Source organism: Mauremys reevesii, linkage group 1, assembly GCF_016161935.1.
Source record: "Mauremys reevesii isolate NIE-2019 linkage group 1, ASM1616193v1, whole genome shotgun sequence".
In the NCBI taxonomy this organism is placed as follows: domain Eukaryota; kingdom Metazoa; phylum Chordata; order Testudines; family Geoemydidae; genus Mauremys; species Mauremys reevesii.
The window spans coordinates 113,194,251-113,221,926 of NC_052623.1; the positions used below are offsets into that span (position 1 = coordinate 113,194,251).

Sequence of the window (27,676 nt, forward strand, 5' to 3'; positions counted from 1 at the left end):
ATGGGGGTATCGCAGAGGTCAGACTCACCAGCCCCACCAGGAACCTGCCCCCCACCCCAGGCAGTGGAAGGGGCTCCCAGCTAGTGATGGGGCCTTCAATGCCTGAAGTGGTCCCGGCAGCTAAGGAGCAAGGCCAACCGGCTCCAGAAGTGCCATGCCAGGTTACCAATACAGCTCCGCTTGCAGCACCAAAGGGGAAAGCCACCAGGGTGCTGCAGCATAGACTGGCGGAACACCCCAGGTCGCCGGATCACAGGCACAAGTCTGGCCGATGAGCAAGGCTCTGCGACCTCGGGACCCGGCACCGCAGCCTAGCTTGTCGGCCAAAAGACCTAGATCTCCATTGAGATCCCCACCTACAAGGCAAGGGACTCCAGACTCGCAACGCCACTCCCCATACTGCTGGTACCGGTGACTATCTGGCCATAGGTCACCTAGACACTGAACACCCTCTCCCAGAAGGTCTCCTCGTTGTTGGTCTCTGTCCTGGAGGGCTCGTTCACGATCTCAGTGTTGTTTGTGCTCACCCTGGTACCGTTCCTCTGTCAGGCGATGCTACTCCCCATGCCCTCATTGATCGCCTACCAGGGTCAGTAGGCAGACACAAGCCTCAATGGCCCCTTGTGGTCACTGGAGGGACAGTGGTCGGACCGTGACTTTAGCCTGTTGCCTACATGGGAGACTGAGGCGGCTCCAGCCATGGTGCCGACGCAGCAGGGGCTGTGGGCCCCCCCAGTGGCCATACTGGAACTTGGGGGGGGGGTGCTGGTGACTCTGGTCTAGTACTCCCAGCCCTCTCTCGGACAAACCAGCAGAGGTACCACTGGTACGGCAATTGGAACGCAGCACTGCGGTGGAAGCAGAGCCCGCGCACTATACCCCAGCACCGAGGGAGCCTTCCCCCAACAAGGGAGGGGATGACACCTTCCCTCAGGTGATGCCTCGTGCGGGGACGACGAGAACGATTGTAATGGCCAGACCCTCGCACACCAGCAGTCCCCCAGATGATTTTAAGGAGCACCAGACCCTCCTTAAATGAGTGGCTGAAAAGCTTGGCCTGCAGATTGAGGAGGTAGCTGAGGAGGCAGATGACCTCTTCAATGTCATCTCGGCCACCACATAAGTGATCTCTCTCCTGCCATCCATCTCCACCCTCTGACAAACAGAGGCTAGGGACACCATTCCTTACCCACACCAGCAAAAATTGCATTGCCCGTCCACCCAAGGGTGCTCAAAATAGCCAAATCGGTGTGGCAAACCCCCTCAGCTATTCTGCCGATGTCAAAGAAAGTGGAAAAAAATACTATGTCCCTGCAAAGGGCTTCGAGTATCTGTGTACCCATCCCCCCCCCCGCAGCATCATTGGTTGTGTCCACGGTGAACGAAAGGGGCAGGCAAAGCCACCCCAGAGCAACGCCGAAAAATAAGGAGGCCAAGAGACTCTACTTATTTGGCAGGAAGGTTTATTCAATGGACAGCTTACAGTTTAGGGTCTCTAACCACCAGGTTCTGCTGGGATGTTATAACTATAACCTGTGGGACTCCCTTAATAAGTTCACGGAGGCCCTCCCACAGGACTGTGGAGACATCTGTAAAGCAGCCACCTGGTCATCTGTCCACACTTTTACATCTCACTATGCACTGACTGAGCAGGCCTGGGATGATGCTGGCTTTGGTAGGGCAGTACTGCAAGCCGCTAAGCTGTGAACTCCAAGCCTACCTCTGTAGATATTGCTTGTGAGTCACCTAAAATGGAATGGACATGAGCAACACATCTATAAGAACACCAGTTACTAAAACGTAGGTAAAATTGGGGGTTTTTTTGGTTTGTTTGGTTTTTTTACAGTGAAAATACTTGTAATAAAAAATAAATATAAAGTGAGCACTGTACACTTTGTATTCTGTGTTGTAATGAAAATCAATATATTTGAAAACGTAGAAAACATCCAAAAATATTTAAATAAGTAGTATTCTATTATTAACAGTGCGATTAGTCACAATTTTTTTTAAATCGCTTGACAGCCCTAGTGATCAAACAAAAAAGAAATTTCAGTGAGCATTTGTTTTTTCCAAACCATTACGTTTCAACAGTTATAGCAAAGATTATTTCCCTAGAGCTTTCAGTGGTTATGCAGGCCCATAATTTATTCTATTTGATGGGTCCCTGTGGGAAAAAAATATCCACCTGGACTGGGGACAAACTAAAATATTTATTAATTTAGAGAGAGATTACTGTGCCTCTGTAACAAAGTAATGCATCAGTGTTTTCTCATAAGGTGTTGCAGAGGACCTAGAAAATATATTCTTCCAGTCCATCGTCCAGCTTCCTCCCCACAACCACCACTGCCCCTCCCCACACACACACTCCCTCATTCCCTGTAACTGAACTAATGTTTCCTGGGATATACATGCATATTTAAGTATGGAAGATAAAGGAGCCTGGTATATAGGTTGCAAACTAAGTGTCACAAATGATATTTTTTCAGCAGTATAGTGGGTACAGTGCCAGCACTTGTAGAAACTCATCTTCTAAAATAAGCATTGCCCACATGCCCTAGATATCTCAGAGTCTGATGTCACTGAAAAAGTGGTGCTTGCTATGTGACTTTCCAGACTACTGTGCTGAGAAAAAATGGGTGCAATTTTCTTTTAAGATGTGAAATCATCAAGCTCTAACCGAACAGTGATATGCACACAGAAGAACGAGCTCAGAAAGGCTGACTGGTGACACTATCACTGCAGCCGGGAGCGCTAAAAGGAACAATGCTTGTCAGTTCGTGTCTGTCAGAGCTATAAGATGTCATTTTCTGGGTTTGTATTATTTTACTGGTTGACATATACATATGGCAACTTTCACAGGTAAGAAAAAATGAGGGAGGGGAAGGGCACAGAGGTAAGTTATTTTCCAACCTCTAACTCAAGATAACTTGATAAACAATTTTTGACAAGGCACATATGAGCAAGTTTATTTACCATTAAGGAGAGGGTTCTTATCATTTGTGCATAGTTGACAGGTCACTTCATAAACCCCACAGCCACAGTACTGGGATTAAATATGTGCTGCCACATGTCTCTTAATGCATCAGGAACTCACATAATTGTTTCCATTTGTCCAAATTCAGTCCTGAGGCAAATCCATGCACTTCAGTGAAGTTTTTCCTCATTTACACCAGGGACGATTTTGGCCCAGGCCATCTACTTCAAATTCTGCTGCTGCCCTATTTTTCACAACACATGTGTCACGCTGGCTGGAGTGTCTCACAACTGAGTGTGCCTACCTCAGGGCACATTGTCAGAAAACAGGGCAGACAGCTCCAACTGGTGGTGTGTTCTATAATTAGCTTTTACCAAGCCGGTAATGAATGTGAATTCCTGGAACACTGTACCAGTCTTACCATAGAGTCACAGGCAGTCCCCTTAGGCTCTCCAGTCTATCTTACCACTCAGACAAACTGAACTTTGTAATAAAAGGTAACTTACACACACACAAAATCACATCACATTCAGGTTACTCCCAGTCCCAAGAGATCAATTGGCACCAAAGACAATGATGGTAGCCAGTCTGATAGTTAACTGAAGGTTTATTAGCTAAGAAAAGGAAATGAGAGTTATTGGGAGGTTAAAGCAGATAAAATATATCTACAAGTGAGTCACAGTCTATAATTCCACATGGTAGCAGAGATGTAGTAATCTGCCAGTTTCTCAAAAGTTTCTCAGGGCTACCCAGAATACCCAGGATCTCCATCTTCTCATTCAGCTATTCCACCCTGTTAGAATCCAAACAGTTCAGAGGTGCAGGATCTTTCCCTCAATCCATACTCATAGCTTCTTCTCACAGAAAACAAGCTGACAGGGTCACTACCCACATGGGTTTTTCCTTTAATGATAGAGAGTGAGGAATGCAATTTGAGGCTTTGACCTCCAATCATCACACACAATGACCACTTGCTTTGCAATTAGCACTTTTCTGTTAAAGTTCTTTGTTTGCATTCCACAAGGCTTCTTTCAAATTTGATGGGTTATTTAGTTACAGGAGTAAACACAATGTAAATGTTTGCTAGTACATTATAATGGCATACAGATAAATGAAAACAATGCTAGTTACATCCCATTAGTTTTCATGAAGTTTAAACTCCAAATACACTCTTATACATTTAAAAAATCACTTTGATCTATACTAATACACAAGTGAATAGTCCTGGGGCTTTGGCATGAGCTGGCACCTGGTCTACCAGCATCAGAACACGACACTATTTTGTCTTGCCAAACTCAGTCCTCATATGACAGGAACATCTAAAGAAATGTACACAACTTAGGTCCTCTGTCTTCTCTATGGCCTCCTAAGGACACCATCGCGGAGGAAGAATGCCGAAATCATCTACTTTACTCCGATTAAGTATGGTCCAGCATTACAGACGCATTTCAATACCATTTCCAGAATAGCATAAGTGTTTTCAAAACTGATTTTGAATACCATGAACAATTGTACCCAGCAGAAGTTTTAACTAACAAAAATCCTTAGCTATAACACCTGGAACAATCAAAAGACTTGAGAAGTATCCAAAGCAATCATGCAGTGTGCTATTGGGGAATCCAGAATGCTAGCTGACTGATGAATTTATAATACAGCCACACTACATGTTTTGCCAGAACTAAAACAGAGTGTGTGTGTGCGTGCGTGTGTGTAAGTTTGCTCCAGAGTAAAAAAGTTCTTCAATAAATGAAGAAAATGTTACTGTTGATTAACTGTGTAAGTCAAAGGACAGCAGTTTGAGTCACATTGTGAACACATTTCTGTATCTAGTTGACTATATGCGCTGCATGAAAATCGAAGGTGAGGATAGGCAAATATTGACCCAAACGACTAACTGAGAATCTTGACTTCTAGTCTAATTTTCAGTCAGACCTGAAAAGCTTAGCTAGCTGCTACAGCTTCTTACCTCCACTTAGGTGACAAGTATTTATTATTGATGGGCAAGATGAGCCTTGATAGAACCAGTTCTTAATATGGAAACACTGATCTACATTCCATTAATTTAGAATGAGAATTACTCCTATAAAATGAACATGTTCTGATATGGCTGTTAAAGGTGTGAAATTAATTAAAAGAGTTTGGCTTAAAATATATTAATTTTGATCATCTCTCCAAGACTTCTATGAAAAAAAATCTGTCTTATCTATACTGATCTTTTTAAAAGATACATTCCGCCTCCACACCTCCAACCCAGGGTCATTACACAGAGATACTTACATAGTGGTTTAAAAATATGTAGGACAAAATTTAATGATGGGAGCAGCAGTCATTGTGTTTTACAATGCAAGTCTAGAAGGAAAAAAATTGGTATTTGCTTAGCTCTTCCTGCCTTATTATCTGGCAGCTATTTCAGGCCTCCTACCTTAACTTTAAAGACAGAAGTAACAATAGTTCTTAAATGGGTAATATTTTAATATTTAACACATCAGAGCTGATCTAAATCAGCAAGCGGGCAAAGAATACTTCTTGCTCGGAATCAGCATATTTAACACGCTGTTATAAGAGTGGTGAAACCGGTTGCCAATTCAAGTGCCAGATAATTTCCTAGAATAATTACCAGCCTTAAATAAAGGGCCATATTCATCCTCTGCATAGGGCCAGGAAATGCCATGAGTTTCCCCTCCGTTCTTCTATCCTGCCAGAATAGCTCCCTGGGGAAGGAAGCAAAGATCTTACCCACAAATCTCATATCTATAGGAATCTGTGGCGAGCATGAAGCCGTCTGCCTGAAGGCCCTGTCTGTCCATAGAAGCTCTACCCCGGTTTCCTGAAAGCACAGCTCTAATGGAGCCACACTTCCAAGGCACAAAGGGAGGCTTGCCAGCATGGAAGGGGTGCCATAGAAATTTTTTTGACAGTCTTTGCTAACACTTCTGACTAATTTCCACTGTGTGTCAGGGAGGAAATTAAGCACATCCTTTCCCTCCCACATCCCCACTCATTTCCCCTGATACATATCCTCTCCCCTCCATGCAGATGCAAAGAAGCAGGGCCCTCCATTGGATCTGCATGAAGGGGAAGTTTTGCCATAGAGGAAGCTGCACCCCACCCCTTCACAAAAGAAGAGGGGGGTCTTTGCACAGAGGGTCCCCTTCATGTGCAACCTTTGAAATGCTTCCAGTTCCACGCACAGGGCCAGTTAGACTGGCAGAACTGCAGCATCTCAATGCGTGGATGAGATGATGGTATTCAGAGGAGGGATTTAAGTTTATTAGGAACTGGGGAACCTTTTGGGAAAGGAGGAGCCTATACAGGAAGTATTGGCTCCACCTAAAACGAATGGAATCAGATTGCTGACATGTAAAATTAAGAAGGTCGTAGAGGAGTTTTTAAACTAAGGGCTGGGGGAAAGCTGACAAGCGTGGAGTACCACACAGTTCAGACAGAGTCATCCCCTAGGTAGGGGAGGATTTATTAAAGGGGGATACTCTATATCCATGGTTCTCAACCTTTTCAAACTTACAACCCATTTATAAATGTTTATGGTCTGTCATGACCCGGTAAATAGTCTGGGGGTGGAGGCCCTGGGGCAGAGACGTAACTAGGCATTTTCAACATCCAGGGCAAACAAGCATATTTGCACCCCTTACCAGAGGCGACGCATGGCAGGAGCATGCGGGGTCCCGTGCCCAGCCTAGACTTTTGATAGCGTTGTCCTTCCCCCTACCCAGAGAGGCTTGGGGGGCCCACTGAGGTGAGTCAGCGGTGGCACTTCCTCCCTGAGCTCCACCACGCAGGGCTGGCCCCATGGAGCCCCACAATGCGGGGTTGGCTCAAGCCACTTGGCATCACCAGCTTGAACCAGCCCCACGGCTTTGCGCCTTGGATGGCTGCCTCACTTGCCACACCCTGATTAAGGCTCTGCTCTGGAGTGGTTTCAGTCGCATCCTGCCCCCTGGGAGGATTGAGTCCTGCCTGACACTCACCCCACAGTGATGGCTCCTGCAGCTCTTGTGCTGTGAGGCTGGCTGGGCTTGGCTCTCTGCTCTGGATGTTGCAATCTTCTGGGTTGCAGCTCCGCTCAGGTTTGGCCCCATCATCTTGACTGAACCAAATCTGTGTGAATGGAGTTGTGACCTGGCTCATGGGGTTGAAGTGCCACACACTCAAATTTGGCCTAACCAGGCTCCCTTCGTCATGACAGCTGGGCCAAACCTGAGTGGTACTGGGACTCCAGAGGCTGCAGTGCCTGGAGCAGGGAGGTGAGCCCAGCCAGCCCTGTGGGACAGGAGCCACGAGAGCTGCCATGTGGCCCTTTGAAATATTCTGGCCACTCAATTTTGGGTCCCGACCCGTGGGTTGAGAAACTCTGCTCTATAGCCTAGTAAAGAGGAGAGGATAGACATTGATAAAGTACAGATAGGAACTGAAGAGAAACAGTAAAACTAAAACGAGTATCATTCAATTACATCACATGAAGGCGGGCAACTAAATACTGACAATTTTATAAGTGCTGGTATACAAATGCTACAAGTATAAATACTAAGATGGGTGAACTTGAGTGCCTGGTATTAAATGAGGCTATTGATATAATAGGCATGGCAGAAATTTGGTGAAACAATGATAATCAGTAGGACACGGTAATACTGGGGTACAATATATATTGTGACAGACCCAAACCAGTGGGGTACAGGAGTCTGGTCCTATTAGTATCCAGGAAGTGGGCGGGCGAAGCCCGCCCACTGCTAAAGGACCTCCCCCCAGCCTAAGGGGAGGATCCACAGGTCCGGGACACTAACTAATTACGAGGGACAACCAATGAAAAAAACAGGAGCGGGAGTGAGGTCATAGGGCTAAACGAAGGGAACCAGATGGGGACACCGAGCAGAGAACCCCGGACAATGCCCACTGTTCCTCGAAGGCATCAAGGGAGCCAGTAACGCCGCCCAGAGGAACTCTGCCCGGATGCGTGAACGGACGGAGGAGCGGATATAGGCCCCACAGTCGCAGGAAATCCCGTCGGCCAACCTCCTCTCCCTGGTTTTATAGATGGCCAGTTTGGCCAGGGCCAAGAGGAGGTTGACAAGGAGATCCCGCGACTTCGTGGGGCCACGGATGGGGAGTGCATAGATAAACAGGTGAGGGGAAAAGTGCAACCAAAAACGCAATAGGAGATCCAAGAGGAGCCGGAACAGGGGCTGCAACCTGGCACACTCTAAATAAACATGTGCCAGGGTCTCCTTCACGCCGCAAAAGGGGCAGGTGTTGGGGACAGGGGTAAACCGCGCCAAGTACACGCCCGTGGTGCACCGCGGGGGACTCCGCCACCTGCACACGGAGCTGGGGGTTGTGCAGCAGGGGCTCCGCGAGGAGATCGACCCCCACGGTGGCCGCCTCGGACCTGGTTGTTGAAAAGAGCTTCCAGGTCCGGAGGAGGTCTTGGTAGAAGACCGGCAGCCCAGAGAGGTCTCGCGGAAGGCCCCTTGGATCGAGATAAAGGAGCTTCCGGTCGTATCGGAGCCCTCAGAAGCGGCGGAGGAAGGCGTGCGCCAATACGCTCCACGCCGGACTACCCGCACCATACAGGAGTCTCTGCAGGGCCTGGAGGCGGAAGACGCAGGTAGAACTCCACGGTCAGCCCGCCATGAGGAGTGCTGGGGGGATCCTCGCCGGCAGACACGCCCACGGCCTCCGTCGGGCCATGCAGCAATCCGTGACCAAACCCGTGGGTGAGTAAAGAGTCACGGAAGAAGCAGACCCGCCGGTAGGCTGCGGCGGCCTGCTTCCCGGTCCCCTTACCCTCCCCCATGAGGGCCTTTGCGGCCCGGAGGATTAGATGGAAATCCCCCCACCGCTGGAGCGCAAGATGGACTTTGTTACGGGAGCCACGGACGTCCTCAAGGAACTCCCGCAACTCCTCCCTCAGCGCATGGGGGGGCGGGGTAACGGATCGAGAACCGTCCCCCAGCGGGGCCCCCGTCACAGCCCCGTGGCCCACCGAGGCGGGCAGGCAGGGGGCAGACCCTCGACGTGGCGTCTGATGGGCCGACGCCACGCGGCCCGCCCCGCTCCCCAGTTCAACAGGGGGCGGCGGAAGGAGAACAGCAGCCCCTGATGGGTCAGAGCAGGGAAAAACAACTAAGGCCGCACCCTGGGGAGTATCCCCAGGGGCAGCAGTGGCATCACGGGAGGTGGAGGGGACAAGAGTAGGGCCAGGGGTCGGTTGGCCCACACCCAAGAGGGACACCCCTTGGGAATCGGGTCCGGGTAGCGGGGCACCGACCGTCGCCTCAATGGGCTCGGCGGCCGTCAGTGAGGTGCCACCTGCAGCCGGGCCGATGGAAGACCCCAGGGGACCCTCGGAGGCGGGAGCAGAAGCATCAGTCAGGGTTAGGGAACCCGGGGACAGGGGGACCGTAGTGAGGTTGCTCAGATCGAGGCCCGTTTGCAAAGGGTCGTCCTCCCCCTGTGTAACTGGGGTCAGACCCAGGGCCTCGATCTCCTCATAGATGGAGGGGAGATCGCCGTCCGCCACCCCGGGGCCCTCCCCGCCAACACCCGAAGCGACGCCCACCTCAGCGCTCGCGGGGGCTGCGGATGGCAAGCGGGCAAGAGGGGCTCCCTCGGTGGCTTCCTCGGGAAGGGACCCCGGAGGAGGGGCAGCGTCACCGTCCGGTGCTGCCACGTCGTGCCCAGCCGGCACCACAAAACGGGCGTCGTCAGGGGGCAAGGCGGAAGGCTCGTCATCAGAGACCCCCTTCCTGCTCTTCCGGGGGGTCTCCGAATCTGAAAGATGTAACAGGGCCTGAGCCTTCCGCTTGCCCCGCTTCCCCTGCACTAAGGACCAGCCCTCCATGGCATCATCCGGGGGCTGGCTAACAGGGGTTAGGTCTGGGGGCAAGGGCGATGGCTCAGAGAGTCGGGGAAGCAATGGAGGGGCAACAGGAACGAGGAAGGAGTCTCCATGGGGCGGGCCCTCTCCCACGCCCGGCGTTATCTCCGCCGCACCCTCTCCCACAGCGGTGGACCGAGAAGGAGGAGGGGCAGCTTCAGGTGCCGGGCAGCCAGGGGCACTGGCGGTGACAGGGCCGGTGCTTTTCCAGGGCTCGGGGGTTCCGGACGCTCCTCCGTGCCGGGCCAAGGGGCAGTCCCTCCGGACATGCCCCATCGCCCGGCAGAGGTAGCACCGGGCCTCCCCCGTTGAATAATGCACCCGGTAGCGGGCTCCCTGGTAGGGGACCACAAAGGACCCCTCGAGCGCCTCTGCATCACGCGCCGCCAGCGGCAGTTGAAGCTGCACTTGCCGGCGGAACGAGAGGACGTGACGGAGGGCGGGGTCCTTGCAGCCCAACGGGAGAGGGCTGATGACGGAGATAGGGTGCCCCAGGGCAGAAAGGGCGGGCAGCAGGGCGGCATTGGGCAGGAAGGGAGGGATGGAAGTCAGGAGCAAGCGGACTCCCAGGTCTTCCAAGGGCTCAAGGGGCACAAACACGCCCCCCACCGCCAGACCCGTCTCTACCGCCTCCTGGGCGGCGGCCTCCGACGCCAGGAAGAAGACTACCTTCCCGTACATCTTGGAGGCCGCCACGATGGCCGTGGGCCCCACCACCCTCACCAACGCCCGCACGTAGGTCTCCACGTGGGGCGAGGCGGGCACCAGGAGGCAACGGACGCCGTGCTTCCTGGTCAAGGTGGGGAAGGGGCCCCGGCCGCTATAGACGGTAGAGGAAGCGGCAGTTGGAGAAGCAGCGGCAGGCAGGGGGGCCGCCACCACCTGGGCATACGCCCTGGGGGCCGGGGGAGGGACACCCTCAGAGCTGGTAGAGGGAACAGCGGGGAGGGATGCCGCGGCCGGTAGCGGGGCCGCGGCAGTGGGGGTAGTCCCCGCCATGGAGGGCTTGGTCTTTTTAGCGGGGCCCTTACCCTTCTTCCCACCCCGACCTTTCCCACCAGCTGGGGGGGCTCCCCCCGAATCGGAAGGGGCGAGGGACGTGGCAGCAGCGGACGTCTCCCCGACACTCGCCGTTGCCGGTGCCCCAGCGGGGGCAGTGGCAGGTAAACCGGCAGCGGCGGTCGAGGTAGAGGCTTGGGGATTGGACACGGGGGTGTCGGGAGGAGGGGCGGTGGGGGCATCGCAAGGGGTCTCCCCCGCCGCGTCCCCCGCCATAACGAGAGCGGGGAGGGGGACAAACAGCGAGGGGAGGGGAGGGAAAGGAGGCGACCACCCCTCCCCGCTAGGCTGCAGGCAGGGGAGGAGGGCGCCAGAAAGGGAAGGCTAAAGGACCGAGGGGAGCAAGCAAGGACCCAGGGGCAGGAGGGTGGCAGGCCACCGACCCAGAGGGGAATTCCGGCTCCTCTAGTTGCACTAGGGGATCAGGGGGGCTAACAGCATAGGGGGGGTGCAGTGAACAAGGGCAAACTCAAATGGGGGAAGGGCACAAGCGCATGGGAGGGGGCATGGGCGCACGAGGGGAGGGGCCAATCAGGGCTGGGGGATCACAGGGCTGGGGGAAAGTCAAACTAGGAACAGGGCAGAGGGACCACGGGGCTAGCTGCAGGGTTGGGGCAGGACAGTCAGGGTCACAGAGGAAATGGGTGGGGCAGACAAATGTGGTAAAGGAAGGGGCCAGGCCAAGGGGTGGGGTGGGGGTGGGGGGTGCGCCCACGGGCACTCGTGCAAAAAGTCAGTGGTGGCTGCTGCTGGTGCAGGCCCAAACGGTGGAAGTGGGCGTGGCAAGCCAGGTGAGCAGCTCAGTCCCAGAGGCAGGAGGCCAAAGCAGAAGGAAAACAGCCAGCGGGGTGGTGGAGGGGCATCGATGGTGGTGGGGCGAAGGGGACACGGATGGACCAGGGGCGGGGGACACGGATGGACCAGGGGCGGGCTCCACGCCACACCCCCGGTGTCCCAACAGACACAGTCCAAACCCCCACCACAAGAGCACAGTCCAAAAAATACTCAGTGCGTAAGTGCCCCCTCCACGGTGGTCTTCAGAGTCTCCAGGAGGTCCTCCAGCAGCAGGCGGTTCTCTCCTTCTCTGCCTCCTCCTCCTCGGGGCTCCAGCAGCTCCCCAGGAGCAAACACAGCAGCTCCAGGCGGTGGTCTGGTGGTCAGGCAGGAGGGACCCCACTCAGAAGATGGCGGTGGTGGAGCCCTCAGCAGCAAGGGCTGGAGCTGGGGTCCCTCACTCCCCTTCTCCGGGGAGCAGGCCAGCAGCCCCCCCCCCCCCCAAGGGGCTGCGGGTGGAGTAATAGTAGCAACTAAGGTGGTCCTATTAGTATCCAGGAAGTGGGCGGGCGAAGCCCGCCCACTACTAAAGGACCCCCCCCCAGCCGAAGGAGAGGATCCACAGGTCCGGGACACTAAGTAAGTACGTGGGACAACTAATGAAAAAAAAAAAAAAAAAAAAAAAAAAAAAACAGGAGCGGGAGTGAGGTCACAGGGCTAAACGAAGGGAACCAGATGGGGACACCGAGCAGAGAACCCCGGACAACGCCCACTGCTCCTCGAAGGCGTCAAGGGAGCCAGTGGACGCCGCCCAGAGGAACTCCGCCCGGATGCGTGAACGGACGGAGGAGCGGAAATAGGCCCCACAGTCGCAGGAAATCCCATCGGCCAACCTCCTCTCCCTGGTTTTATAGATGGCCAGTTTGGCCAGGACTAAGAGGAGGTTGACAAGGAGATCCCGCGACTTCGTGGGGCCACGGATAGGGAGTGCATAGACAAACAGGTGAGGGGAAAAGTGCAACCAAAAACGCAATAGGAGATCCAAGAGGAGCCGGAACAGGGGCTGCAACCTGGCGCACTCTAAATAAACATGTGCCAGGGTCTCCTTCACGCCGCAAAAGGGGCAGGTGTTGGGGACAGGGGTAAACCGCGCCAAGTACACGCCCGTGCTCACGGCCCCGTGAAGGAGCCGCCAACTGACATCCCCGGCGGGCCTCGGGACTAGGGCAGAATACAGGCTGGACCACTGGGCTCCTCACCCTCGAGAGGTGGCAGGAGGTCCCGCCATTTCGTGTCGGGGCGGGACGCGAGGTGAGGTAGTGAAGCGTGTGGAGCACGGCGTGTACAGATGTTTCCTTGGCGCGGTCTGGAACAAAACCGGCTGCAGATCGGGCAGGCTGGCAGTGAAAGGCGAGGGGTGAGTGGGGCCACGGGGCAGGGGCCCGATAAAAAGATCCACAGGGCCCGGGGTGGAAGGTGGGCGGGGCGTGCCCTCCCGCAGGACCCGGTCGAGGTAAACCCGAGCAGCGGGCAGTAAAGCGGCCTTCACCTCCTGAAGTACGCGCCGGGGTGTACGAAGGCTGGAGAGCCCCATGCGCTGAGCGGCGTCAGGGGATCCAGCCAGTCTCCCCGGTCGTAGTCCAGGAGGTCTCCGACCCTGGTGACTCCTGCCAAGACCAGCCTCTGGCGCACCGCGGGGGACTCCGCCACCTGCACACGGAGCTGGGGGTTGTGTAGCAGGGGCTCCGCGAGGAGATCGACCCCCACGGTGGCCGCCACGGACCTGGTCGTTGAAAAGAGCTTCCAGGTCCGGAGGAGGTCTTGGTAGAAGACCGGCAGCCCAGAGAGGTCTCGCGGAAGACCTCTCGGATGGAGAGAAAAGAGCTGCCGGTCGTATCGGAGCCCTCGGAAGCGGCGGAGGAAGGTGTGTGCCAATACGCTCCACGCCGGACTACCCACACTGTATAGGAGCCTCTGCAGGGCCTGGAGGCGGAAGACGTGAACCTGAGTGCGCAGGCACTTCAGGCCCTGCCCCCCCTCCTCCAGGGGCAGGTGGAGGACCCCTGCAGAGACCCAGTGCGTTCCTGGCCAGAAGAACTCCAGAACCGCCGTCCGGAGGTTGGCCAGGAAATCCGGGGCCGGGACCAGGGTGTTGAGCGGTACCAGAGCATGGACAGGACTAATTGATTCAGCACCAGCGCCCTCCCGAAGAGAGGCACCGAGTAGTCCTGTCCATTTCCGAGCCGCGCCTCACCCCGCCCTCTAAACCATGCCAGTTCTCCGGCGGAGACGGATGCGTGGCAGAAAGGTAAATGCCGAGATAGAGCAGCGGACCCGCGCTCCACCGGATGGCCTGAAGCGCGGGTGGGAGGGAGCTCGCCTGCCACCCGTCCCCTACCACCAGGCCAGAGCTCTTGACCCAGTTGACCCGGGCGGAGGAGGCCGAATAAATGGCCTGGCAAGCCTCCACCCGCGCCAAGTCGCCGGGTCCTGGACCACGAGGAGCACATCGCCGGCGTCGCCGACAGGACCAGCCGCAGCCCGGCTCGGAGCACCAACCCCGTCAACCTCCGACAGAGGAGACAGAGGAAGGGCTCGATCGCCAGAGCGTACAGCTGACCCGAGAGGGGACACCCCTGCCGTACTCCTCGCCCGAAGCTGACCGGCTCGGTCAGGGTCCAGTTGAGCCTGACCAGACACTCCGCGGAAGCGTACAGCACCTGGAGAAAACCCACAAACTGGGGTCCGAAGCCTAACGCTTGCAGAGTGCCCAGGAGATACCCGTGATCCACCCTGTCGAACGCCTTCTCCTGATCCAGGGACAGGAGGGCGAACGACAGACCATCCCTACACCCTAATTCCAAAAGGTCCCGGACCAGATACAAGTTATCAAAGATCGTGCGGCCCGGGACGGTGTAGGTCTGGTCTGGGTGGACCACGTCCGCCAGCACGGACCCTAGCCGAATCGAAATGGCCTTCGCGATTTTATAGTCCGTGCTGAGGAGCGAGATGGGACGCCAATTCCGTAAATCGCGGAGGTCCCCCCTCTTCGGCAATAAGGCGAGCACGGCTCGCCTGCACGAAAGAGGGAGGACCCCGCTCCGCAAAGACTCGGCCCAGACGGTGACTAGGTCTGGGCCGAGGACGTCCCAGAACACGCGGTAGAACTCCACGGTCAGCCCGTCCATGCCCGGAGATTTATTGGTGGGCATGCGACGGAGGGCTTCCGAGAACTCGGCCAGAGTGAGAGGCAGCTCTAGCCGGTCCCGGTCGCCCGCGCTGACCGTCGGGAGTCCGTCCCAGAGCACTTTGCAAGCGTTAGGATCGGTCGGATCCGGGGAGAAAAGAGCCGCGTAGAAGGCCCTGGCCCTCCCGCAGATCTCCGCCGGATCCGTGAGGGGGGTGCCGTCCTCCGCCAGGAGGCAGGTGACGTGCTTTTTGGCCCCCCTCCTTTTCTCCAGGGCGTAGAAGAAGCGGGAGCCGCGATCCATCTCCCGAAGGAGGCGGAATCGAACAAAGGCACCCCGGGCTCGATGATCCTCGAGGGCCCGGAGCTCCTCCCGCTTCTCCCGGCACGCTCCGCAGAGGGATGGATCCTCGGGGCTGGCGGCCAGACGCCTCTCCAGCTTCAAAACCTCCCGTTCCAACTGCTCTATCGCCGCATCCCTCCGTCGGCTGGCGCCCCGGGTGTAGTCGCGGCAGAAGAGCCGGGCGCGCACCTTCCCCAGGTCCCACCATCGCCGCGCCGAGGGAAAGGCGCGTCTCTGCCCTCGCCAGGCCAGCCAGAACTCCCGGAAGGACGCCACGAAGCCCACGTCCTCCAGCAAACTATTATTAAAATGCCAGTAGGCCGGCCCCGGCCTCTCCGCGCAGAGAGAGGCCGTCACGGTGGCAAGGTGGTGATCAGAAAAGGGGGCCGGCGAGCGCTGGAGGAGTGGGCTCGTGAAAGGTGGAAACGTGACAGATAAATGCGGTCCAGCCGGGAGTGGCGCGACCGATGGCCTCCACCCGGACGAAGGTGAAAGTCGAGGCGTCGTCCGGGTGGTGGTCGCGCCAGACGCCCACCAGGGAGTGGCGTTCGGCGATCTCCCGGAGGACGTCCGCTGCGGCGGGCACTGCTCGGTCCCGAGCGGTCCCGTTCCTCGAGGGTGGTGTTAAAGTCCCGCCCAGGACCAGGCACTCCACGAGGATCCAGGAGCCGAGGAAGGCGGGCGCCTGCCGATAAAAACGCAACCTCTCCGGGCCCGATGTCGGGGCATAGACGTTGACGAGATTAACCACAAGCCCCTCCATGCGGACCCGGAGGTGCAGCAGGCGGCCCGGCACAGCCTCGGCGACCCCCAGCACCTCGGGCCGTAGGTCGGGGGAGAACAGGGTCGCCACTCCCGCCGAGCGAACCGAGAGGTGGCTAAAGTAGACCCTGTCCCCCCACTCCAGCCGCCAGCTAGCTTCAGCGGCCGGATCCGTATGGGTCTCCTGCAGGAAAACCACAGAGTACCCCCCGACCCGAAGGAAGGAGAGCACCTGGCTCCTGCGGAGACCCATCCTACAGCCCCGGGCGTTCAAAGTGGCAAAGATGATCGTCGCCATGAGGAGTGCTGGGAGGGATCCTCGCTGGCAGACACGCCCACGGCCTCCGTCGGGCCGCGCAGCAATCCGTGACCAAACCCGTGGGTGAGGAGAGAGTCACGGAAGAGGCAGACCCGCCGGTAGGTCGCGGCGGCCTGTTTCCCAGTCCCCTTACCCTCCCCTATGAGGGCCCTTGCGGCCCGGAGGAGTAGATGGAAATCCCCCCACCGCTGGAGCGCGAGTTGGACTTTGTTACGGGAGCCACGGACGTCCTCAAGGAACGCCCGCAGCTCCTCCCTCAGCGCATGGGGGGGCGGGGTAACGGACCGATGACCGTCCCCCAGCAGGGCCCCGTCACAGCCCGTGGCCCACCAAGGCGGGCAGGCAGGGGCAGACCCTCGGCGTGGCGTCCGATGGGCCGATGCCACGCCGCGGCCCGCCCGCTCCCCAGTTCAACAGGGGGCGGCGGAAGGAGAGCAGCAGCCCCTGATGGGTCAGAGCAGGGAAAAACAACTAAGGCCGCACCCTGGGGAGTATCCCGAGGGGCGGCAATGGCATCACGGGAGGTGGAGGGGACAAGAGTAGGGCAAGGGGTCGGTTGGCCCACACCCAAGAGGACACCCCTGGGAATCGGGTCCGGGCAGAGGGCATCGGCCGTCGCCTCGATGGGCTCGGCGGCCGTCAGCGGGGTGCCACCCGCAGCCGGGATGATGGAGGATCCCAGGGGACCCTCAGAGGCAGGAGCAGAAGCGGCAGTCAGGGGAGGGGAAACCGGGGACAGGGGGACCGAGGTGAGGTCACTCAGATCGAGGCCCGCTAGTAAAGGGTCATCCTCCCCCTGCGTAACCGGGGTCAGACCCAGGGCCTCGATCTCCTCGTAGATGGAGGGGAGATTGCCGTCTGCCACCCCGGGGCCCTCCCCGCCAACACCCGAAGCGACGCCCACCTCAGTCCTTGCGGAGGCTGCGGATGGCAAGCGAGCAAGGGGGGCTCCCTCGAGGGCTTCCTCAGGAAGGGACTCTGGAGGAGGGGCAGCATCACCGTCCGGTGCTGCCACGTCGCGCCCAGCCGGCACCACAAAACGGGCGTCGTCGGGGGGCAAGGCGGAAGGCTCGTCATCAGAGACCCCCTTCCTGCTCTTCCGGGGGGCCTCCGAATCTGAAAGATGTAATGGGACCGGAGCCTTCCGCTTGCCCCGCTTCCCCTGCACTAAAGACCAGCCCTCCATGGCATCATCCAGGGGCTGGCTAACAGGGGTCAGGTCTGGTGGCAAGGGCAGTGGCTTAGGGACTCGGGGAGGCAACGGAGGGGTAACAGGAACGAGGGAGGAGTCTCCCTGGGGCGGGCCCTCTCCCACGCTCGGCGCTATCTCCGCCGCACCCTCCTCCACAGTGGTGGACTGAGAAGGAGGAGGGGCAGCTTCAGGCGCTGGGCAGCCAGGGGCACTGGCGGTGACGGGGCCGGCGCCATACCGGGGCTCGGGGGTCCTGGACGCTCCTCCGTGCCGGGCCAAGGGGCAGTCCCTCCGGACGTGCCCCATCGCCCGGCAGAGGTAGCACCGGGCCTCCCCCGTTGAATAATGCACCCGGTAGCGGGCTCCCTGGTAGGGGACCACAAAGGACCCCTCGAGCGCCTCTCCGTCACGTGCCGCCGGCGGCAGTTGAAGCTGCACTTGCCGGCGGAACGAGAGGACGTGACGGAGGGCGGGGTCCTTGCAGCCCAACGGGAGAGGGCTGATGACAGAAATAGGGTGCCCCAGGGCAGAAAGGGCGGGCAGCAGGGCGGCATTGGGCAGGAAGGGAGGGACGGAGGTCAGGACCAAGCGGACCCCCAGGTCTTCCAAGGGCTCCAGGGGCACAAACACGCCCCCCACTGCCAGACCCGTCTCTACCGCTTCCTGGGCGGCGGCCTCCGACGCCAGGAAGAAGACCACCTTCCCGTACATTTTGGAGGCCGCCACGATGGCCGTGGGCCCCACTACCCTCGCCAACGCCCTCACATAGGTTTCGACGTGGGGCGGCGGGCACCAGGAGGCAACGGACGCCGTGCTTCCTAGTCAAGGTGGGAAAGGGGCCCGGCCGCTAGAGATGGTAGTGGGCGGCAGGCGGAGGAGTAGCGGCAGGCGGGGGGCCGCCGCCACCTGGGCATATGCCCTGGGGGCCGGGGAGGACACCTGCGGAGCAGGTAAAGGGAACAGCGGGGAGGGATGCGCGGCGGTACCGGGACCACGGCAGCGGGGTAGTCCCGCCATGGAGGGCCTGGTCTTTATAGCTGGGCCCTTACCCTTCTTCCCACCCGACCTTTCCGACCGGCTGGGGGCTCCTCCGAATCGGAAGGGGCGAAGGGCGTGGCAGCAGCGGACGGCTCCCGATACTCGCCGTTGCGGTGCCCCAGCGGGCAGTGGCAGGTAAACCGGCAGCGCGGTCGAGGTAGAGGCTTGGGGATCGGACACGGGGTTTCGGGAGGAGGGGCGGTGGGAGCATCGCGAGGTCTCCCCGCGCGTCCCCGCCATAACGAGGCGGGAAGGGGACAAACAGCGAGGAGGGGAGGGAAAGGAGGCGACCACCCCTCCCGCTAGGCTGCAGGCAGGGAGGAGGGTGCCAAAGGGAAGGCTAAAGGGCGTGGGAGCAATCAAGGACCCAGGGGCGGGAGGGTGGCAGGCCACCGACCCAGAGGAATTCGGCTCCTCTAGTTGCACTAGGGGACCAGGGGCTAACAACATTGGGGGTGCAGTGAACAAGGGCAAACTCAAATGGGGAAGGGCACAAGCGCATGGGAGGGCATGGGCGCACGAGGGAGGGCCAATCAGGGCTGGGGATCACAGGGCTGGGGAAAGTCAAACTAGGAACAGGGCAGAGGGACCACGGGGCTAGCTGCAGGGTTGGGGCAGGACAGTCAGGGTCACAGAGGAAATGGGTGGGGCAGACAAATGTGGTAAAGGAAAGGGGGCCAGGCCAAGGGGGTGGGGGTGGGGGTGGGAGGTGCGCCCACGGGCACTCGTGCAAAAAGTCAGTGGTGGCTGCTGCTGTTGCAGGCCCAAACGGTGGAAGTGGGCGTGGCAAGCCAGGTGAGCAGCTCAGTCCCAGAGGCAGGAGGCCAAAGCAGAAGGAAAACAGCCAGCGGGGGTGGTGGAGGGGGCATCGATGGTGGTGGGGGCGAAGGGGGACACGGATGGACCAGGGGCGGGGGACACGGATGGACCAGGGGCGGGCTCCACGCCACACCCCCGGTGTCCCAACAGACACAGTCCAAACCCCCACCACAAGAGCACAGTCCAAAAAATACTCAGTGCGTAAGTGCCCCCTCCATGGTGGTCTTCAGAGTCTCCAGGAGGTCCTCCAGCAGCAGGCGGTTCTCTCCTTCTCTGCCTCCTCCTCCTCGGGGCTCCAGCAGCTCCCCAGGAGCAAACACAGCAGCTCCAGGCGGTGGTCTGGTGGTCAGGCAGGAGGGACCCCACTCAGAAGATGGCGGTGGTGGAGCCCTCAGCAGCAAGGGCTGGAGCTGGGGTCCCTCACTCCCCTTCTCCGGGGAGCAGGCCAGCAGCCCCCCCCCCCCCCCAAGGGGCTGCGGGTGGAGTAATAGTAGCAACTAAGGTGGTGGTGGGGAAATCCACTAGCCGGCCAGCAAGCAGATAGCAGAGAAAGGGGGTGGGTGGTGGTGTCTAGCCCAGCCAGGAGAGCAGCCAGGGGAGCAGCAGCAGCAGCAGCAGCGAGGGCCCAGCAGCAGCAGCAGCAGCCCTCTCCCTCCTACCCTCTACAGCAGAGAAGTCAAAGGGAGAGCTTCTGGCCACTGGAGAAAGAGCTTTCTGTTCCTTGAGTGACCAGAGCAGGGGCTGCACTAGAGTAATCAGGAACCTGCTAGAACCAATTAAGGCAGACAGGCTGATTAGAACACCTGCAGCCAATCAAGGCAGGCTAATCAAGGCACCTGGGTTTAAAAAGGAGCTCACTCCAGTCAGGCCAGAGGAGAGGAAGTGCGTGTGAGGAGCTGGGAGCAAGAAGCACAAGGAGCTGGGAGTGAGAGGATGTGCTGCTGGAGAACTGAGGAGTACAAGCGTTATCAGACACCAGGAGGAAGGTCCTGTGGTGAGGATACAGAAGGTGTTTGGAGGAGGCCATGGGGAAGTAGCCCAGGGAGTTGTAGGTGTCATGCAGCTGTTATAGGAGGCACTATAGACAGCTGCAATCCACAAGGCCCTGGGCTGGAACCCGGAGTAGAGGGCGGGCCCGGGTTCCCCCCAAACCTCCCAACTCCTGATCAGACACAGGAGAAGTTGACCCAGACTGTGGGGAAGATCACTGAGGTGAGCAAATCTGCCAATAAGCGCAGGACCCACCAAGACAGAGGAGGAACTTTGTCACAATATATAAGAACGACTGAGTAGGTTGCACTGGTATAGGAGTGGTACTATATGTGGAAGAAAGCATAGAGTCAAATAGAGTAAAAATCTTGAATGTAATAAACTGTACCATAGAATCTCTTTGGATAGTAATTCTATGCCCTAATAATAAGAATATAGCAGTAGGGATATATTACCGACCACCTGACCAGGATGGTGACAGTGACTGTGAAATGCCCAGGATGATTAGAGAGGCTAGAATAAACAGAAAACCCAGTAATAATGGGGGATTTCAACTATCCCCATATTGACTGGGTACATGCCACCTCAGGATGGGATGCAGAGATAAAATTTCTAGAAACCACAAAGAGAGAGGCAATTCTTGATTTAGTCCTAAGTGGCGCACAGGATCTGGTCCACTAATAGCAACCATAATGTAATTAAATTAAGTATCTGGGGCAGGGGAGGGACACCACAGAAATCCACCACCATAGTATTTAACTTCAGAAAGGGGAACTATACAAACATGAGGAAGCTATTCCAATGGAACTTAAAAGGAACAGCCACAGGAGTGAAATGCCTGCAAACTATATGGCACCATAAAGAGGCTTAAAGTAAACATATACTCCAAATAAAAATTATTAAAACCCCCCAAGAGATCCCCCAAAAATGACACCATTGATAAACAGAGTTAAGGAGACAGTTACACACAAAGATATCCTTTAAAAAATGGAAGTCAAATCCTACTGAGGAAAACAGAAAGGCACATACATTCTGGCAAGTCAGATACAGAAGTATAATTAAGCAGGCCAAAAAATAATTTGAAGAGCAACTACCAAAAGACTAACAAGAATTTTTTTTTAAAGTATGTCAGAGCCAGGAAGCCTGCCAAACATTCAGTGGGGCCACTGGATGATTGAGGTGCTAAAGGAGCACTCAAGGAAAACAAGGCCATTGCAGAGAAACTAAATTAATTATTTGCATTGGTCTTCACTGCAGAGGATATGAGGGAGATTCCCTGAGCCATTCTTTTTAGGGGACCAATCTGAGGAATTGTCCCACACTGAGATGTCCATAGAGATGATTTTGGAACAAACTGATAAAATAGCAATAAGTCCCCAGGACCAGGTGGTATTCATCCAAGAGTCCTGAAGGAACTCAAATGTGAAATTGCAGAACAACTAACTGTGGTATGTAACCTATTGCTTTAAAACAGCCTCTGTACCAGACAGAGGTGAAAGTAAGCCCGTGCGGTCCGGTACTTCGTACTGGCAAGAGCCAGTATGCCATGCTGGACCGCATTGACTTCCATGGCGGGGACTGAAAGGGCTCTGGGCTGCCCATGGCTGCAGGCAGCCCAGAGCCCTTTAAATCCCGGCTGCAGCTCCGGCGGCAGGGCTGGGGCCGGTATTTAAAGGGCTCAGAGCTCTCCGCGGCTGCAGGAAGCCCAGCGTCTGTTAAATCCTGGCCACAGCTGAGATTTAAAGGGCTCAGAGCTCCCCGCGGCTGCGGGAAGCCCAGAGCCCTTTGAATCCCGGCCGCGGCTCCGGCGGCTGGGCTGGGGCGGGGATTTAAAGGGCTCAGAGCTCCCCGCCACTGCGGGCAGCCCAGAGCTCTTTGAATCCCGGCCACGGCTCTGGCAACTGGCTGGGACCAGGATTTAAAGGGCTCCGGGCTTCCCTCAGCGGCAGGAGCTCTGGGCCCTTTAAATCCCTGCCCCAGTCCTGCAAAGCTCGGGGTTCCCCCTGGCGGTCAGAGCCCTGGGCCCTTTAATTTGCCCCTGAGCCCCGGGGGGCTCCCACCCACCTCTGCAGCTGGGAGCCCCTGGTTGATTTAAAGGCTCTGGGTCTCCCAGCCACAGCTGGTTCCCCAGGGCCTTTAAATCTTGAGAGGCCACGCCCCCTCAGGACTCCAGCAGTAATGATAAGTCCTGTAAGTTACTTTCACCCCTAGTACTACCAGATGACTGGAGGGTAGCTAATGTAACACTGATTTTAAGTCCCAGAGGTGATCCTGGCAAATGCAGGCTAGTAAGTCTAATTTCAGTATCAGGCAAATTGGTTGAAACTACAGCAAAGAACAGAATTATCAGATACTTAGATGAACACAAAATGCTGGGGAAGAGTCAACATGGCTTTTGTAAAGGGAAATCATGCCTCACCAATCTATTAGAATTCTTTGAAGGTTAACTTTACCCACTTAAATACTCCCATTGAATTAGTGTGTGTAAAGTTAAGCACATGCATAAATCTCTGCAGGATCAGGGCCCCAGGGCTATATGGGCACTCACTCATAGCTGTTAAAAACTGTGTGATTTTGAATGATCACTAGCCACCTGATCAGGATAGCTAACCCACCCTGGTTGGATTTCAGACTGTTGGTTATCTTTTTTTAGGCTTTAAAACAATACTTCCAAAAATCACTACACAGCTTAACAGTTATGAGTCCATGCCCCTACAACCTAGGTCCTTGATCCTGCAGAGTTATGCATATGCTTAACTTTACACACATAAATTTAATGGCACTACTCACCTGGGTAAAGTTAAGCACACCTGTAAATCTTTGCAGTATCATGGCCTAATGCAGGGGTAGGCAACCTATGGCACAGGTGCCAAAGGCGGCACACGAGCTGATTTTCAGTGGCACTCACACTGCCCAGGTCCTGGCCCCCGGTCCAGGGGGCTCTGCATTTTAATTTAATTTTAAATGAAGCTTCTTAAACATTTTGAAAATTTTATTTACTTTACATACAACAATAGTTTAGTTATATATTATAGGCTTATAGAGAGACCTAAAAAACATTAAAATGTATTACCGGCATGCGCAAACTTAAATCAGAGTGAATAAATGAAGACTTGGCACACCACTTCTGAAAGGCTGCTGACCCCTGGCCTAATGTAAGACAAGACACAAGAGGTGTGGGTTACAAATAGCAGCATAGAAGGGGGAGAGAGGAAGAGGGTGACAATAATAAATTAACATTAATAACTTTCTAAATTCCGGGCTGCCCAGACAGGGGGTAAGTGGGGCAATTTTCCCCAGGCCCCGCAGGGGCCCCGCGAGCCCTGGCCCGGGGGTGGTCTGGGTCTTCAGCCGGCATTTTGGCAGCGGGGGGGCCCTTCAGTGCCACCGAAGATGCGGAACGACTGAAGGGCCCCCCGCCGCTGAAATGCCGTGAGCCCTGGCCCGGCGGCGGTCCGGGTCTTCACGTCTTCGACAGCACTGAAGGGCCCCCTGCTGCCGAAATGCCGCTGGAGGGACTGAAGGGCCCCCCGCCGCCGAAATGCCGAAGACCTGGACCGCCGCCGGGTGAGTACAAGTGCCGCAGCTCCCTCGCTTTGCCCCAGGCCCCCTGAATCCTTTGGGCGGCCCTGTCTAAATTAACATGAAAACTCACTTATATTCAAACCATTAGTGTCCTCCCACAATAATCTGCCACGATAAATTTAATAGTTTAATTGTTAGGCAGGATTATTTTTGTTGGTTTTATAGAAATAATCCACTTTTTGCATTGGATTATATTTTGCATTCTTCATCTCTCTGGTATTGTACACACAAAGGCCTCATGAGGGCCAATTGTGATGATTTGGGTGGTCTATGGAACAGATATATTACTGTAGTGAATATAGCATTGCTAATATTCTGGCTGTTCTAGCATTACTTCAGATAGCTATGATTTTATTACTGCTAATAGTATTGTGTCTAATCTGGATGTCCCAGCATAACCTTCAAGATTTATAAAAGCAACAAAGAATCCTGTGGCACCTTATAGACTAACAGACGTTTTGCAGCATGAGCTTTCGTGGGTGAATACCCACTTCTTCGGATGCAAGTGGTGGAAATTTCCAGGGGCAGGTTTATATATGCAAGCAAGAAGCAAGCTAGAGATAACGAGGTTAGTTCAATCAAGGAGGATGAGGCCCTGTTCTAGCAGTTGAGGTGTGAAAACCAAGGGAGGAGAAACTGGTTCTGTAATTGGCAAGCCATTCACAGTCTTTGTTTAATCCTGAGCTGATGGTGTCAAATTTGCAGATGAACTGGAGCTCAGCAGTTTCTCTTTGAAGTCTGGTCCTGAAGACTGGTCCTGAAGACAGACCACAATGAGAGATTATGCCATACTCTATCAAAGAAACTGAGGAACCACCTGATCAGCCTCCTATACAGCAAACAGGAAAACATCAAAAAAGAGCTCTCCAACCTGGAGACTCTCATCAATAACCAAACTGCCATACAAACGGACTTCACTAAAATAAGACAGGAGATCTACATCACTCACTTCACCTCTCTACAAAGGAAAAGGACTGTAAGCTGTCTAAACTCCTACCTGCCACATGGGGCCACAACCGTGGTACCCCTAACCCACCCAGCAATATCGTCAATCTATCCAACCACACACTCAGCCCAGAAGAAACGTCTGTCCTATCTCGGGGACTCTCTTTTTGCCCTGCCACCCCCACCAACATGATACAGTTCTGCGGCGATCTGGAAGCCTACTTTCGCCGTCTCCGACTCAAAGAATACTTTCAGGACAACACTGAACAGCGCACTGATACACAGTTACCCTCCCACCAACAGCACAAAAAGAAGAACTCCACATGGACTCCTCCTGAGGGTCAAAATGACAGTCTGGACCTATACATTGAATGCTTCCGCCGACGTGCACAGGCAGAAATTGTGGAAAAACAACATCGCTTGTCTCATAACCTAAGTCGTGCAGAACGCAATGCCATCCACAGCCTCAGAAACCATCCTGACATTATAATCAAAGAGGCTGATAAAGGAGGTGCTGTTGTCATCATGAACAGGTCTGACTACCAAAAGGAGGCCGCCAGACAACTCTCCAACACCAAATTCTACAGGCCACTTCCCTCAGATCCCACTGAGGAATACACTAAGAAACTGCACCATCTACTCAGGACACTCCCTACACTAACACCGGAACAAATCAACATACCCTTAGAGCCCCGACCAGGGCTATTCTATCTACTGCCCAAAATCCACAAACCTGGAAGTCCTGGACGCCCCATCGTCTCGGGCATTGGAACTCTCACTGAAGGACTGTCTGGATATGTGGACTCTCTACTCAGACCCTATGCCACCAGCACTCCCAGCTATCTCCGTGACACCACTGATTTCCTGAGGAAACTACAATGCATTGGTGACCTTCCACAAAACACCATCCTGGCCACCATGGATGTAGAGGCTCTCTACACTAACATCCCACACGCTGATGGAATACAAGCTGTCAGGAACAGTATCCCTGATGATGCCACAGCACAACTGGTTGCTGAGCTCTGTGCCTTTATCCTCAGACACAACTATTTCAAATTTGATGACAATATATATCTCCAGATCAGTGGCACCGCTATGGGCACCCGCATGGCCCCACAATATGCCAATATTTTTATGGCTGACCTGGAACAACGCTTCCTCAGCTCCCGTCCACTCACGCCCCTTCTCTACCTACGCTACATTGATGACATCTTCATCATCTGGACCCATGGGAAGGAGACTCTGGAAAAATTCCACCACGATTTCAACAGCTTCCACCCCACCATCAACCTCAGCCTGGACCAATCTACACGGGAGGTCCACTTCCTAGACACTACGGTGCAAATAACTGATGGTCACATTAACACCACCCTATACCGAAAACCTACCAACCGCTATGCCTACCTTCATGCCTCCAGCTTTCATCCTGGGCACACCACAAGATCCATTGTCTACAGCCAAGCACTGAGGTACAACCGCATCTGCTCTAACCCCAAGACAGAGACCAACACCTATAAAATCTCCACCAAGCATTCTCAAAACTACAGTACCCGCACGAGGAAATAAGGAGACAGATCAACAGAGCCAGACGTGTACCCAGAAGCCTCCTACTGCAAGACAAACCCAAGAAAGAAACCAACAGGACTCCACTGGCCATCACATACAGTCCCCAGCTAAAACCCCTCCAGCGCATCATCAGGGATCTACAACCCATCCTGGACAATGATCCCACACTTTCACAGGCCTTGGGTGGCAGGCCAGTCCTCGCCCACAGACAACCTGCCAACCTGAAGCATATTCTCACCAGTAACTGCACACTGCACCATAGTAACTCTAGCTCAGGAACCAACCCATGCAACAAACCTCGATGCCAACTCTGCCCACATATCTACACCAGCAACACCATCACAGGACCTAACCAGATCAGCCACACCATCACCGGTTCATTCACCTGCACGTCCACCAATGTAATATATGCCATCATATGCCAGCAATGCCCCTCTGCTATGTACATCGGCCAAACTGGACAGTCTCTAAGGAAAAGGATAAATGGACACAAATCAGATATTAGGAATGGCAATATACAAAAACCTGTAGGAGAACACGTCAACCTCCCTGGCCACACAATAGCAGATCTTAAGGTGGCCATCCTGCAGCAAAAAAACTTCAGGACCAGACTTCAAAGAGAAACTGCTGAGCTCCAGTTCATCTGCAAATTTGACACCATCAGCTCAGGATTAAACAAAGACTGTGAATGGCTTGCCAATTACAGAACCAGTTTCTCCTCCCTTGGTTTTCACACCTCAACTGCTAGAACAGGGCCTCATCCTCCTTGATTGAACTAACCTCGTTATCTCTAGCTTGCTTCTTGCTTGCATATATAAACCTGCCCCTGGAAATTTCCACCACTTGCATCCGAAGAAGTGGGTATTCACCCACGAAAGCTCATGCTGCAAAACGTCTGTTAGTCTATAAGGTGCCACAGGATTCTTTGTTGCTTTTACAGATCCAGACTAACACGGCTACCCCTCTGATACGTCAAGATTTAGAATGGTATATGGGAATACTTCAATGGTGTAAATGTTTAAGCTCTAACCAGTATCAAAGGAGTTATTCACTGTTAAGATCTAAGAACTGCATTAGACCTCTGGAATAGAAAGAAATAACATGAGCACTGATTTTATCAACAGTGGACTGTACTGAATCCAGAATCATGGAAGGATATTTACATGAGAAACAAACAATAACTTCCCTTTTGTTAAGAACAGTAGAATGTCTTTATATGGAGAAAATTAAT

General features: G+C 55.1%; 1 long non-coding RNA gene across 1 annotated transcript in view; it reads right to left on the reverse strand.

Annotated features, from left to right (window-relative positions):
- Positions 1-1,455: 1,455 nt before the first annotated feature.
- The window catches only part of LOC120373107, a 50,250-nt gene continuing 24,029 nt past the window's right edge, over positions 1,456-27,676 (reverse strand). The window contains exon 4 of the long non-coding RNA XR_005585391.1: positions 1,456-1,746. This is a non-coding gene — a long non-coding RNA (uncharacterized LOC120373107). The remainder of the gene's footprint in view (positions 1,747-27,676) is intronic.